Genomic DNA, 16,766 nt, shown 5'->3' with positions numbered 1-16,766 from the left:
AAATAAAACAATAAAAAAGTAAATAAACAGAAAAGAGAAAAAAGAAATGGAAAAAAAAGAAAAAGAAAAGGGCTAAAGAATAGAACAAAAATTTCATTTTATTACTCCTACAATTTAATTAAAAAAAACAAAGCAACAATATATATATATATATATATATATAATATATATATATATATATATATATACTAGCAGAAGTACCCGCGGTTGACTGGGTTAAAAAATCAGCCTACAGAAAATGGACTGTGATTGATGAAAGTATGATAGGTTATGAAAAGGAGGGGCTGTAAAGAGATAGGTTTTGAGAGTCAAAAATTTTACCTTAAACAAAATATGATGACAGTAAAGATAATTTTTGCGAAAATATATTTTTTATATCAACTTTGTTTCCATTCGTAGCCAAAAGTGACCAACAAAATGATGTTTCCTTACAAAGAGAAAATGTTATATATATAATAATATAAATATACAATAAATAAATGTTACCATAGTCAATAAAAGTTACTTTTATGGTAGAAAAGTTCATTGGTTTGTATTTTTAAATAGTTTGTAAAAAAAAATTTTTTTTTATTAATTCACAAACCGGTTTTAAAAAAAAATCAAAATGGCAGCGACTTTGAAATGGAGAACCCCATTTTCAATTTGCAGGATGGGCACCTAAGCATTCTGTGTTAACAATTTAAGAGTTCCGTCAACGTAAGGAATATTTATAAAAATATTTTAATGTTTTCCGTTATTTTGTGCTTGAGGAATATTCGATTATGGCATGTGTAGTTTATATAAAAATTAATTTAAGTAGTTATCACCTCAAATTTCATTTTAATTTCGGTTCGCTGAAATTATTTCAAGTAAAGAGCATTAAAAACTATTTCAAAACAAAAAAAAACATGAACTGACTTTTATTGACTATGGTAACATTTATGTAACATTTATTTCTTGTATATTTATTTTTTCGGGTAGTCGTTTATTGGCTTTTTTGCTAATACTGCCTTACTCGACTTGGCTTTGGGCTGAATGTGGCACCGCAAATCATGAAGACCATTGTAAATGCAGTGTTGTCCCAGGAAAAGACCACTGAGGATGCAACATCGGCCTATATTGACGATGTGTATATCAATGAAGATATACAATCTGCGTCGCACGTCAGAGAAAAGTTAGCTCAATTCGGGTTGGAGCGCGGGTATTAGGATTGGACGTCTGCGGGAAAGACAGTACCTTACAATGGAGGTGTAGCAGTGAGATTCCAAACATCCCTGATGTTATTACGCAGTGGACTATTTTTTCCTTGTGTGGGAAACTTATTGGTCACTTACCAGCATGTGGCTGGCTCCGAGCAGCTGTGGGCGTCATCAAACGCAGGGCAAGTTTAATAACTACAGGTTCGGATGATGTATCTGATGATGCTCTTCTAACTCTGATGACGACGGAAACTCTAGAGAGAGTTGACAAGGAGGACCCTGCCTGTGGAGAATGGTGTGTTGATGGGGACACTGTGAATGTGTGGGTTAACGCTAGTTCTTTTGCATTGGGAGTGTTATTGGAGCAACGTGGAAACGTAATTGAAGACGCGTGCTGGCTGCGACCCGTGAATGATGCTCAACACATCAACCTGGCGGAACTGGATGCTGTTGTGAAGGGTTTAAATCTGGCACTGCAATGGCAGTCAAAGAAGTTGCACTTGTACACGGATTCTCTCTGCGTCTACCACTGGGTATCCGACACTCTTTCGGGACGAACGAGAGTCCGCACCAATGCAGCCAGTTAGATGTTAATCCGGCGGAGGCTAAACACCCTGAAGAGTCTGGTATCGGAGTATCGCTCATGGCATCACACTGTAATCGTGCAGACCAACTAATCCATGTGCCTCACAAATGGTATGAAGCTGTGAAGACAGGCGTGGAGTTTGCTGCTCGATCTTGCGCAGTTGGCGCGATTAGCTCATGCCAAATACAAAGAATTCATGTGCAGAGTGGACATCCAGGTATCAAAAGAACTTTGTATTTTGCGAGGCGTGTGGACCCGGCAGTGACAAGGGCAGATGTCAGGCAGATCATCAAGCACTGTGAGGCATGCCAGTCTATCGATCCTGCACCTGAGCAATGGCAGAAACGGCGATTGGAGGTTGAGCATGTGTGGCAACGAGTAGCGATGGATATTACCCATTACAGTGGTAAGCCCTTTCTAACCCTTATCGACTGTGGACCCACTTGTTTTGCGGTGTGGCAGCAAATGACCAGCCAGGACTCAGCGAATGTTGTCCGCCAATTGTCATCTATCTTTTCTGAGCGAGGTGCGCCGGAAGAGATATTGACGGACAACGATGCTGCTTTTTGTAGCCACCAAGTTCAGAAGTTGTTGAATGAGTGGGGTGTCCGACTACGACTGCGATGTGCTCATGTGTCATCAGGGAACGGCATTGCTGAGAGGAGCCATCGCAGCATCAAGAGAATTGCTGCCAGAAAGCAATGCACCATTACGGAGGCCACGTATTGGTATAACATCACACCAAAGGATGGGAAGACACTAACAACAGCACCGGGCAATGCCATACACACATACCGTGTTAGGATAAAGGGCATTGACACTGTCCAGCCAATCGACGAGGAGAGTCATGACAAATACAAGGTAGGGGATCCAGTTTGGGTAAGACCCCCTGGAAACCGGTGCATCACCAAGTTCAAGCGAGGACGAATATCTGGAGTGGTCAGCCAACAGTCGGTCCTTGTTGATGGACCCCCACGCCATGTGTGCGATCTTCGCCCAGCTAGTGAAGTACATCCCACAACTACAGAGTGATGAATCATCAGATGATGAGCTGCTGATAAGTGAGGTCACCGAGCAAGAGAGTGGTAGTTGTAGTTCATCTGATCAGGTAGGATCAGAACCACACCCAGAACCACCCATTTCGTGACTAACTTAGGTGCACAAATCTTGTAAGTTTTGCCATCTTTCTATGGCATATAAATCCAACCTTTTTTTTGTATAATAGGTAATAGTGAGTTATATTAGATTGACAACATAGAATGATTTTCAAGTAGATATTATCAAGCATGCATGATGAATTGTTTTTGTGTTCAAAGATAAAGAGCCCAAACTGCCGCCCCCCTGAAAAAAAGCAATTCACTTTGTAAATATTTACATATAAACAAAATGATTTAAATCTCCCTGAAAATTCAACAAGATGTTCAGTTTATTTCCCTTGACTGAGTAAAGAAAAATGATTCAAAATTATATTATGTTCGCAATTTTGAATATGAAATGAAATTTTGTTTTTTCTCTTATTTTATTTTTTATGTAAATTTTTAACTGTAAAAAAAATCAATATTTATTTCTCAAAGTTACATTTAGGTGAAAACCGTACAAAGAAACATAAAATGTCTAATAGTTTTGTTAAAACATTACTTCCTCATTATTAAGTTAAAGACTAATCATTATGAAATAGTTTTTTTTCAAAATGTATTATTGTTTTATATGCATAGACATAGGATCCGACACGTGGCATCATCGAATCAAACTCCATAAGAGTTTCTGAATTGTGTAGCATTATATAATCAACAATATTATTTCTTTTTTAATATTGCACCATTTAAAACACTCGATGGTTATAAAACGTCAACTACTAATACTTTAGCAATCTTTATTACTAGGATTCGTTTGACTATGAATCAAGCATCAGCAAATTTCCTTTTCTCATTTTTGTGATGCTTTTATATATTAGATGACATTCAAGCAAAGCAATTTTAGCAAAGGAAAAGTTCAAAGAATAAAAAGTATTTTGAAAAGCACAAATGTTTCGAAACCATGTTACAACGTCATCATCCATTGCTGTTGATGTATAGTTTTTCAAGAATGTTTCACTGAAATGAGATTAGAAAGGCAGTTATCCTGGATATACCCCTTCTTTCAGAATCAAGAAAATTAGCTTTTACTGAAAATTCATGCCAGTTGGATTATTTTTCAATCTTCGACAGGAAATAGTCATGAAAGAATGAAATGAATAAATTAGGTTAAGACATCTTTTTCTTTCAGACTTGTTACTTGTTTTTTTTTAACTGCTGATTCAGGCCGAGATGAGGGAAAAATGATCGAGTAGAAAGAAAGTCGGACTGTGTTTTTGATTGCAGCTTTGATTCTCATCAAACTCATACATTGAATGTAGCTTCATATAAAACTGTTGTCAATCAGAAAATCAAATCTCAGCTTTGCTTGCTCTAATTCCTTTCAGTTCATTACTCAATGGAGTATCAATATCAGATCGATTAATCAAATTGATTTCCATTTCCAAAGTTGCCAAATATACAAATGGAATTTACCTTCAGATTAGCAGTTGTTTTCATCTCACAAATATTTTCTTTGCACAAAGAAATACTCATATTGCCTGAATTATTTGAATGTTTTATTTTCATAAAATGGAAAAATTATCTTTGTACTGTAACATTCAAATGAAATATGTTACACCATTTGATCTGTGAAAAAAAAGTTCATTCATTTATGAATAAAACTCTAGAATCTTATAAATAAATAAAAGTGACTATACATTTTTGACTGTGTATTAGCAAAAAATTCTGATGAAAAATACTTAACCATTCTTGGTCTGAACTATGATGCCAAAAACGATGACTGTTAACAATGCCTATTTATGGAGTTCATCACCTTGACTTTTGCAGGCTAATAAATGTGTCATTTATTTTGATTAAATTTAGTATTCAATAAAAAGAAAAACAGTTATTACCCAACCACCAAAATTTAGGAACCTAGATATGTACGTGTTTCAGCATTTAGCAGAAATACACATCCTCACCGCTCTCTTATATATATTTATATATAATTAGTATTGTTAGTTGAGATGCAGATGCTAGATTTATTTGATTTTATCAAATCTTTGTTTAACTGTGATAAATGTGATTTTCAAACAAATGTTAGGCCAAAAAATAAAATTGTCACAACTGTCATCATAAGTTATCAAATTTTGTTCATTCTATTCAGCATTTTCAATCCTCTCACAACATTCTTCATCATTCAACTGAAAAATTTATTGTCCACAAATGGCTTTGGACTTTGATAAGTGACTCAATAAAAAAAAATCAGAAGTACCCTATATATATATATATATATATATATATATATATATATATATATATATATATATAAAGGATAGCAGTATTTCAAAGTGTCATCATATTTTATATATATTAAACTCTGTGAGAAGAAATTTATAAGTTTATTGTAAAATATAATGATGGAAGAAGCTGAATAAAAAAATTTGATTAATTTTGTTGATAAAATTGTTTAGCGTCATTTCATTCTAACCTCGGGTTCAAATGAAAACGACTTTTCTCATTTTGTATATTTTGACTGCATGACAAAAAAAAAAAATAAAATTTCTTGCAAAATTAACCTTACCCGACTTTTTGATGACCTCAACAGGTTATCTAAATAAAAACACAGAACTGAAAAAATAAAGCATGTTATTTGAAAGTATATTTAATCAATGACCTTTCTTGTTGATAACAATACAAGTTAGATGGCCTCCATTCTCATTTGCTGCCATAAAACATTCATGATAAACTTTAAGCAGACATGATTAGATTCACACTAAACGAATCCAGTACATGGTAAGTTGGTATATTGTTAAATAATTAAATTGATTTATAATTATCGGAAAATTGCTTTGGAATAATTCGTATTATCATCATCATCGTCATCATCATTTAATATCTGCAAAATGTGATGTTAATGAGTCATGTGCTATTACCGCCAATGCTTGCAAAAAATTGTCCTCTATTTCACAGAAAGCAAATTATTATTACCTGGTGAGTTTTTGTTTGTTTTTGTTTTGTTTTTTATTTCAATCTAATAAATAATATATTTTTATAATAAAATCTGTGTTTTAATATCATTAATTATTTATATTAAAATTTTACAATGTAACAAATAATAGTTTTCTCCTCAGTTTTATCTGTATATGTAGGAGAGTTATTTTAATTTCATTGTAACAATTGTAAAATTGTTACAATATCATTTGGGCATTAACTTATTAAGTGATCCAAATTCTTATGAAACTGTAATTGTTAAGCTAATTTTGTTAATGTTTATTTATAAAGTTATTGGGTGTAAATAGCTTCCAAAAATTTCAATAAGAAATGACTTTTGATTGGACAGTTTGTTTTCAAATTTCAAAACGTCACAATGTCATTTTTTTTTTCAAAAGGAAAACGTTTACACTTGTTTACAAAACAAAAAAACAAACAAACAACCTGATTTTTCCTGTCATTTGCAATAATTTTTACGGCGGATTTGTACAAAAAAACGTTGGTGGGGTGGGGTGTATATAAGTGAACAATTCCAATATTTTTCTCAATTCCGATACAATTACCGATTCTGTACTAAATTTCTGATTCAGATACAATTACTGATTCCGATTTTTTCAATAAATCTCTAAATATTTCTCTAAATATTTAACTATAAAGTTGTTATTTTGTTCTTATTAGCATAAAAACACATTAAATGTGCATATATTTTCGCAAAAATAAAAACAAACTTACGGGGGGGGTCTATAGATTTTAGTTTTACTAGTAGTTTAAGATCAATAAATATTTATTATTTTATTGTTATTAGCAGCAATAGAAGATTATGTTTTAAACAAAATCAAATATTTTATTATTTATTATTACTCTATAATTCCTATATTCTTATATCTATTTATCCCATACTCCTTTGTATTTTTATCCCCTTTTTCTACCATCTGTTTATCCTCTATCTTATTCACTTAAAAAAATCTTATCTATAGTGCATCCCTTATAATTTATCCCCACAGATTTATTATCTTACTAATATTCCTAATAATTTATATGTCTTTTAAGGACTGTTATAATTTAAGATATCTCTTTCTAAAATATACCGACATAGCGTAAACCCCCTATTTTATGTAAACCCCTTCCATATCTATAACCCACTAATACATATAATTAAATGAGCACCTTCTCTCAATTAACTTATATATCCTATATCCTCCTCGAAAGTTTAATCACACACATTATCCACATATATTGAATGCACCATAACAGATATGCTATACACATACCTGCATTATTTAATGAAATATATACTCCTCCAAAACCACACAGGTCGATTTAGTTCCCCCAAACAGGCTCAATATTTTATTTTGCTCCTAATGTAACTATCACTAGATGTCGCATCCCTATGATGTTATCTAGCATCTTCTCTCCTTTTTTGATGAGAAGCATTAGGCTTTGAAATACCATGGTATAAAGAGTTCTCGCTCACTCTACACCCCTAATTGATGTATCACCCTTATTAAATAAATGAATAAATCTCTATATATTAGTATATAGTTTTATATCGTCATTGATAGCTATATATCTATAAAAATGAATGTGTCTGTGTGTCTGTGTACATTTCCCTACGCAGTAACTGTCAATTTTTAGTCTACGACTTGAGCCCAAAACAATAAATGTTAAGGAGTCATAATAGGGGCCAAAGTTTAAAAAATTGACATTTTTTTGTTGTTTGTTTTTTTGCTCAGCATACACCTCCAAACACCCGGGTAAAACCGGGCACCCACGCTACTATATCTATATATATCTATAAAAGTGAAAGTGTCTGTCTGTGTATATTTCCCTATGCAATAATTCTGTCAATTTTTAGTCTACAGACTCGAAATTTGATATACAGGGTACTGAGTTTTGTGATCGGTTTTCGGCAAGAAATTTGGCTGTTAAGGGGTCAAAGTTCAACGATTTGACATTTGAGAACTCTACCAAACTCCTCCGACAATTTTGGGTTTAAACACTTGAAATTTTAGATACAGGTTCCTTGGACATGGATCTAACTTAATAACTTGATTTGAGCCCAAAACAATAAATGTTAAGGGGTCATAATAGGGGTCAAAGTTAAAAAAGTTGACCATTTTTTTGTTTTGTTTTTTTTTGCTAAGCATACACCTCCAAACACCCAGGCAACGCCGGGCACCCATGCTAGTATATCTATAAAAGTGAAAATGTGTGTGTGGGTGTACACTTCCCTACCAAATAACTCAGTCAATTTTCGGTCTACAGACTCGAGATTTGACATAAGGTGTAGTGAGATTTGGGAAAATCTTTTTAATTGGTGTTCGGCCAGAAATTTGGCTGTTAAGGGGTCAACGTTGAACGCTTTTACCTTTGAGAACGCTATTAAACTCCTCCACCAATTTTAGGTCTAAATACTTGAAATTTTAGAGATAGGTTACTTGGATATGGATCTAGTTTTATAATTTGATTTGAGCCCAAACCAATAAATGTTAAGGGGTCATAATTGAGGTCAAAGTTTTTTTTAAAATTGACCTCTGCGGTCTCTACCAAATTACTCAGTCAATTTTTGGTCTAAACGTTTGAAATTTTACAGAAAGGGTATTCAGACATGCAGCAAGCTTGTTAATCAGTTTTTTGGGCAAAAATTTGGCTGGCAAGAGGTCAAAGTTTACAGAGTTGACCTTTGAAGACTCTACCAAACTCCTCCACTAATTTTTGGTCTAAACACTTAAAATTTTAGATGTAGGTTACTTGGACATGGGTCAAACATTTTAATTTGAGTCCAAAACAATAAATGTTATGGGGTCAAAATTGGTGTCAAAGTTAAAAAAAGTTTTACGTCTGCAGTCTCTACCAACTTTTCTCTTTTAAGGAAGTCTATTATATAGAAAGGCATTACCATACATATTTACACTTTTTAATATATGCATATGCACATAAAGTTATGAACAGTACATAGGGCCGAACAAAGCCATGCGGAACTGCTAGTGTATATATATATATATATATATATATATAATATAAAGCTGAATGTCTGTGTGTGTGTGTGTGTGTGTGGTCAGGAATAGGCTCCTATATGGTTGACTATTTTAAAAAACTGATTACATATAATGATAGAAGATATATCGAGCATCAATAATGGGTATGTTTGATCTGGCAGAATGGTGGTTCATAAAAATTGTGGGGTCTGTGTTCGCGCCTGGCCCCCAAAGTATGGAAATAAAAAATGAAAAAAAACTGTTCACAAGGGTTTTTGATATAGATGCACATAAGAATACTTTGATAAGTATGTTTCAACTTAAATAGGGATGGTATAATAAAACTGTGGGGTCTGCGTTCGCGCCTGTACTCCATGGAAATATGGCACAAACTTTAACAAAGACTTTTCATATCTATTTGCGTAAGTATACTTTGATATGTTTCAGTTTGAAGAAATATGGTATAATAAAATTATTGGGCGTTCGTTCGCGCCTGACCTTCATAGAATGTAAATATGTCACTAAGTTTAACAAGGTTTTTTAAAAGGGGTGAGGGTCCATAATAACACCTTAACTTTAATCTTAATTCACGTTAGCTTTTATTTATTTTTTTGAGTTGAATCATATCGTGTCGAATAAATTCACCTCATAAATTCACGTTCTTATTAAAGTGAAAGCCAAAAAAAAAAAGTCGGAACTTTAAACAATTTTCGACACAATTTTTTCATAACTCTGTTTTTTTCCTTCTCCACTTGCATGTGGCACTCTTTCGAAAATAGATAAATAATAAAAAATAAGAACGTTACTTGTTATCGTGTTAAAAAAAGGAAAAAATCCTGCTCACGTGATTACGTGTCTTTTTAAAAACATTTACATAACCTTTTTATTTTTATTTATATATCTGTTTAAGCTTTTTTTTGTCACTGTACTAGAAGGAATTCAGTTGATTACAACCCTTTCTGCATGTTCTTTACATTACAATAGTACAATCCTGAATCCGGCGGCGCAATACTACACTGTCCAATACTGTAAAACTGAAATAAAGCTGTTCTGCTTGAAAAGGGCTCCATTTTCTTCTTATTCATATTTATATCGATTCTTTGCTTTAAAAACTAAAGTAATTACGTGTTTACCTTTTTAATATCCTATTTTGCTGTTTCGGATTATTTTACTAAAGTAAGTAAAACTTCATTATTTTTCAAAACTGTTTTTGTTTCTTTGTTTTTCAATATTTCGTCAATATTATTTAGTAAGAGTGTTTAGCAAAAAAGCCAATAAACGACACTGTCTGGAACGGCCACAATGTCTCATCCACTCGCACCTGCAAATAAGCCTTCCGCAAGTTTACTATAGACACATTGGAGCCCTTCTGGCGCCATTCTCTCAGCTTGCTGGCGCACACGTCAGCATCGGCAGTGTACGTCTCAATGTATCTATTGAGTTCACGATAGTCCAGCACCGGACGAACTTTTGATTTGTTATGCTGGACTACCGCCATTAAGGGAATCAGACCCTTGGGTGGTCCCAGCTTGTTGGGGTAAGGGATCAGACATCCATCCAGGATCCATGCCTCAAGCTCCTTCTCGTATTCATTACGGGCCTTGTCGGGTATCGAGTACTCTGCAATGCTATTCTTGAGTTCGGTTGGCGCCCTTCCTTCTGTCCACTTCCACGATGCAGTCCATGCTTTTTGATGATGGTCGTAGTCCACCTTAAAATCAGGCCGATCAATGTGAACTGCAGCATACACTGAGGTTTCCAAAAACCGCACAGTCCCATCTCTTCTGATAACAACTCCTCCCAGTGCCTTAATAGCATCATATCCCAACAGTACATCGAATCCCAGCAAATCCCCTCACATCACCAGCACATTAATGTCTGCAGCCATACCAGAGTCTGTGTGGACTTTGACAGTTCCGGCTCCACAGCAAGCTTGTGTATTGCCACCTATTGTGGTTACTTTGATATTCTGTTTTGTCCAGTTTCGACACAACTTGGCACTCATGATGGTGTCTGAGCACCCGGAGTCGAGAGGAGCTGAACAAGGCACTTGGTCCACGTACACATTTATTGTCGGTTACGCCTCAATTAAATCTTGTCCGGGGAACAGGGCGGCGCTGACGTCCTGCCCCCTGATGCATTTCCCGCACAATTTTGGGATAAATGTCCATAACTACCACATTGGAAACAGCTCGGGCGCCCCCCGCCCCTTGTTAGTACAACTTCTTGCGAAATGGCCTCGCTGGTCGCAGCAGAAACATCTCCCATTGGTCGTGGGTCTCAAACTGGGACTCTTTTCAGCATTAGTCTTGGCTGCCTGCGCCATCATTACAACCAGTTCCCTCAGGTCCTCCTCATCTCTGATAATGGCTCGAGCGCATTCCAACAAATGTTCCATGGGCGTTACAGATACGCTGGTGGAAGCCCTCAACAGTTGCTTAACATGGATGGGAAGGCCGGTCACAAACGCACACGCCAGTGTCTGCTCTGACACTCCATTGCCATCCGCGAAGAAGACGTCCACGGTTTCTCCTGGCACGAGCTTCCTAGAGGCAAATGTTTCGTTGGCCGTGCAGGAATCCATGGCAAATTCCTTGTATAAAGCATTTTTTATGGAGGTAACATCAGCCTTCTCCATGGCACTAAGTTGCTGATACACACTCAGGGCACCTCCATCCAATCTCAGGGGAATCACGGTATGCACCCCCTTTACTTCACAGAGGTTGCAGGTCAGCTCAACCCTTTCGACCCAGTCAACAACAGAAGTGGATCCATCGAATTCGGGTATCAGTTTTAAATCAAACTTTGCCCCAGCCATAGTTTTCCAGGAAAAGAGACAAAACGAAATCACAGAAATAGCTTATGACCTTCACCTTCACCGAGGTGCATGACTTATATGACCTTCACCTTCACCGAGGTGCACGACTTGACATAAAAAAACAACTGCTTAATCAACTACTAATGCACGCGTCACTTTAACGTCCAATGACAACAACCACAACCTTCTCACTCGACCTGCCTTTTATACCACTCTCTCAATCCCTCCTCTTGTGCATGCGCCTGGAGATTCCTGACAACCTCAAGACTTCCGCTTATAAAAACCCAAGTTTTGTTGTCGCGCATGCCTACACAAGGCACAAACACGTGGGCATTTGTATTGTTGGTAAGTACTACACATTTCTTCCGGACAATATAAGAACTGACAAAAATGTAGTCTGAGCCATATTTCTTCATATTCCATGAAGAATTCCCAAAGTAATGCTATGGAAATGATGATAGCTTAAAAACTATTTTTGGATGGTGGTTAATGTTATCAAAAAGCATAAGATTCATACATAAAATTTGGAAAAACCTAAAATTCCGTTGAAATTATGAACTTTCTGGGAGCAGCAATTTATTGGTTACAAATCTCAACGATGAAAAGACAGTGACATTTACCTTCCCCAAAACCCTGACTTTGATCTAGATATCCCAAAATAAAACTAGTTCTAAATAAAACCGTGACCCATATCTTAACCAATTGGTTAAGTAATATGAGCTATAAACACAAATGCACACAAAACAATAGTGATAAATACAAACACACACAAAAACATAGTGATAAACACAAATGCATACAAAAACATAGTGATAAACACAAATGCATACAAAAACATATTAATAAACACAAATGCATACAAAAACATTAATAAACACGAATGCATACAAAATCATAGTGATAAACACAAATGCACACAAAAACATATTAATAAACACAAATGCATACAAAAACATAGTGATAAACACAAACGCATACAAAAACATATTAATAAACACAAATGCATATAAAAACATATTAATAAACACAAATGCACACAAAAATATAGTCATAAACACAAATGCATACAAAAACATAGTGATAAACACAAATGCATACAAAAACATATTAATAAAAACCCAAGTGCACACAAAATATTGTGATAAACACAAATGCATACAAAAACATATCATAAACACAAATGCACACAAAAACATAGTGATAACCACAAATGCATGCAAAAACATAGTGATAAACACAAATGCATACAAAAACATATCATAAACACAAATGCATAGAAAAACATAGTGATAAACACAAATGCATATAAAAACATATTAAAACACAAATGCATACAAAAACATATTAATAAACACAAATGCATATAAAAACATAGTGATAAACACAAATGCACACAAAAATATAGTCATAAACACAAATGCATACAAAAACATATTAATAAACACAAATGCACACAAAAACATATTAATAAACACAAATGCACACAAAAACATTAATAAACACAAATGCACACAAAAACATAGTGATAAACACAAATATACACAAAAACATAGTGATAAACACAAATGCATACAAAAACATTAATAAACACAAATGCACACAAAAACATAGTGATAAACACAAATGCATACAAAAACATAGTGATAAACACAAATGCATACAAAAACATATTAACAAACACAAATGCATACAAAAACATATTAATAAACACAAATGCATACAAAACATATTATTAAACACAAATGCATACAAAAACATAGTGATAAACAGAAATGCACACAAAAATATAGTAATAAACACAAATGCATACAAAAACATTAATAAACACAAATGCACACAAAAACATATTAATAAACACAAATGCATACAAAAACATATTAATAAACACAAATGCATACAAAAACATATTAATAAACACAAATGCACACAAAAACATATTAATAAACACAAATGCATACAAAAACATTAATAAACACAAATGCACACAAAAACATATTAATAAACACAAATGCACACAAAAACATTAATAAACACAAATGCACACAAAAACATAGTGATAAACACAAATACACACAAAAACATAGTGATAACCACAAATGCACACAAAAACATATTAATAAACACAAATACACAAAAAACATATTAATAAACACAAATGCACACAAAAACATTAATAAACACAAATGCACACAAAAACATAGTGATAAACACAAATATACACAAAAACATAGTGATACACAGAAATGCATACAAAAACATTAATAAACACAAATGCACACAAAAACATATTAATAAACACAAATGCATACAAAAACATAGTGATAAACACAAATGCATACAAAAACATAGTGATACACAGAAATGCACACAAAAATATAGTAATAAACACAAATGCATACAAAAACATAGTGATAAACACAAATGCACACAAAAACATATTAATAAACACAAATGCATACAAAAACATTAATAAACACAAATGCACACAAAAACATATTAATAAACACAAATGCATACAAAAACATTAATAAACACAAATGCACACAAAAACATATTAATAAACACAAATGCACACAAAAACATAGTGGTAAACACAAATGCACACAAAAACATAGTGATAAACACAAATGCACACAAAAACATAGTGATAACCACAAATGCACACAAAAACATATTAATAAACACAAATACACAAAAAACATATTAATAAACACAAATGCATACAAAAACATAGTGATAAACACAAATGCATACAAAAACATAGTGATAAACAGAAATGCACACAAAAATATAGTAATAAACACAAATGCATACAAAAACATTAATAAACACAAATGCACACAAAAACATATTAATAAACACAAATGCATACAAAAACATTAATAAACACAAATGCACACAAAAACATATTAATAAACACAAATGCACACAAAAACATTAAGAAACACAAATGCACACAAAAACATAGTGATAACCACAAATGCACACAAAAACATATTAATAAACACAAATACACAAAAAACATATTAATAAGCACAAATGCACACAAAAACATAGTGATAACCACAAATGCACACAAAAACATATTAATAAACAGAAATGCACACAAAAACATATTAATAAACACAAATGCACACAAAAACATAGTGATAAACACAAATACACACAAAAACATAGTGATAAACACAAATGCACACAAAAACATAGTGATAAACACAAATGCACATAAAAAACATAGTTCAACCAAAACCATAACATCCTTGATGGAGATAACTACACACTTTACTATCAATGAAGAAAAGAATAATGAAAATGCTTGAATGGTAATTTACAAATGTTTATTATTTATTTCTATAAAAATGCAATAAAAAGTCAATGTTATAATTATACCTTTTTGCACAAAAGCATGTAATTTTATAAAATAGAGGAACATTTACATGATTTAATAGAATTAGAACTGTTTGCACTGACAAGTTTTACATTATATCATAAAAAATTCTAAAATTGCTGTTTTGTTATTCTAATTATTAAAGAAGAATTCAATCTTGAGAAGAATTGAAGACATGAGAAAAATAGTTTGAAAACAATCAGGAAGAAAATGGTTGGAAATGGATGGTTGCAAAAGTTAAAGTAGAAAGAATAGAAATCTGTTGCAGACAATAGGAAGAGTTGAAGAATTTGATTGAAATAAATATCACTTTTCTTTTTTCTATGACTGTTAAAATAATAGTAATGGCTGCTAGGGGTTTAAATAATATAAATCAGACAAAAAGAAAAAGGTTTATCTTTTCAAGGAAGAAAAAAATATGGAAGATATCTAATTCTTTGAAGAAGAAAAAATAGAAAAATAGAGAAAATGTAAGAATTACTATAAAAATAAAATAAAAATGACAGATTTCTAATTTAAAGCATTGTTCTTTGTGGGTCAATTTTGATAGCTGGAATACAAAAAAATTATAGATAATGTTTTAGGAAAGACAATTAAAAGAATCTATGTTAGTTAAAAATTATTATTTTTATTGGATTATGGCTGCTGCTGCTGATGATGATGGTGATCATCATCATCATCATCATCATCAGCAGCAGCAGCATCCAACTATTGTGGAATCTTTTAGCGTGATCAGAGTTTGGAAACAAAACAAAGTCCGGATAGCATATAACCATCAAAAAATAAATGTAGGTAACTTCATAGTTCGGTATGACAGAATTTTATGCATAAAATTAAAAAAAAAAATTATTTTAGATTGTCGTCTTTATATCTTAATTGAAAAAAGAAAATTAGATATATCAAATCATTTGTTTTTCAATCTTTGGTTTGACAAAATGCCATAGAAATTTTTATGGTATTGTATGAAGTAAACAGAAAGATATAAATAAATACAAAACTCCTACCCAAATGTATTAATTAAATCACTGTTTTGATAGTTTTCATAAAATTTGTGGAAGATATTAATTTGTCTTCACTTCATCAAAGCTACCCACATAAAAGTCAAAGTGCTGATAATCACCTGGATTTTTATGTAAGACTGATGAAAAAAAAATGGCGGATTTGTTTGCATATGTTTTTGGCGTTAATGCTGTTAAATTGATTTAAATATTATCAATCACTGCTAAATTGAAGAATATAGATACTTCTGAATTTTGTGAAATTGTAACAATGATTATTAGACATCTCCAAATTTCGACTATTTTGGAGTATTTTAAAGAGTTTTTAGGAGTCATAACATAGGCACAACCTCCAATTTTAAAATTAAAATATTCCAGATTTGCATTAGATTGCACCAGGAGATCAATAGTTATTAGGCACCAACTGAACATGATTTACTGAATTTCAATTTCTTCTTAAGTCCATTTAAGCTTGTCCATTAAATTTGATACACTTTCTGACTTTAATCAAAACTGGAATACAAATGACTTTGATCAAAACTGGAATAAATATTCTAAACAAAAGGTTTAGTAACCTTATATGTTTATTTATACATATGGAGACATAAAACTAGTGCTAAACTGTTCCGTTCAGGAATTCAATTTATCCATGGACAGGAATTATTCTATAGAATAAAAATAATAATTGTGGATATATTATACAATTCACTTCATATTTACAATTAATATTTTTATAAAATTTCCCAGGATAAAATTTGCTAAAATAATAGA

The sequence above is a fragment of the Euprymna scolopes genome, chromosome 8 (genome assembly GCF_053919585.1).
Source record: "Euprymna scolopes isolate OS-2025 chromosome 8, ASM5391958v1, whole genome shotgun sequence".
Classification (NCBI taxonomy): Eukaryota; Metazoa; Mollusca; class Cephalopoda; order Sepiida; family Sepiolidae; genus Euprymna; species Euprymna scolopes.
Note: the sequence above shows the minus strand (reverse complement) of the source record.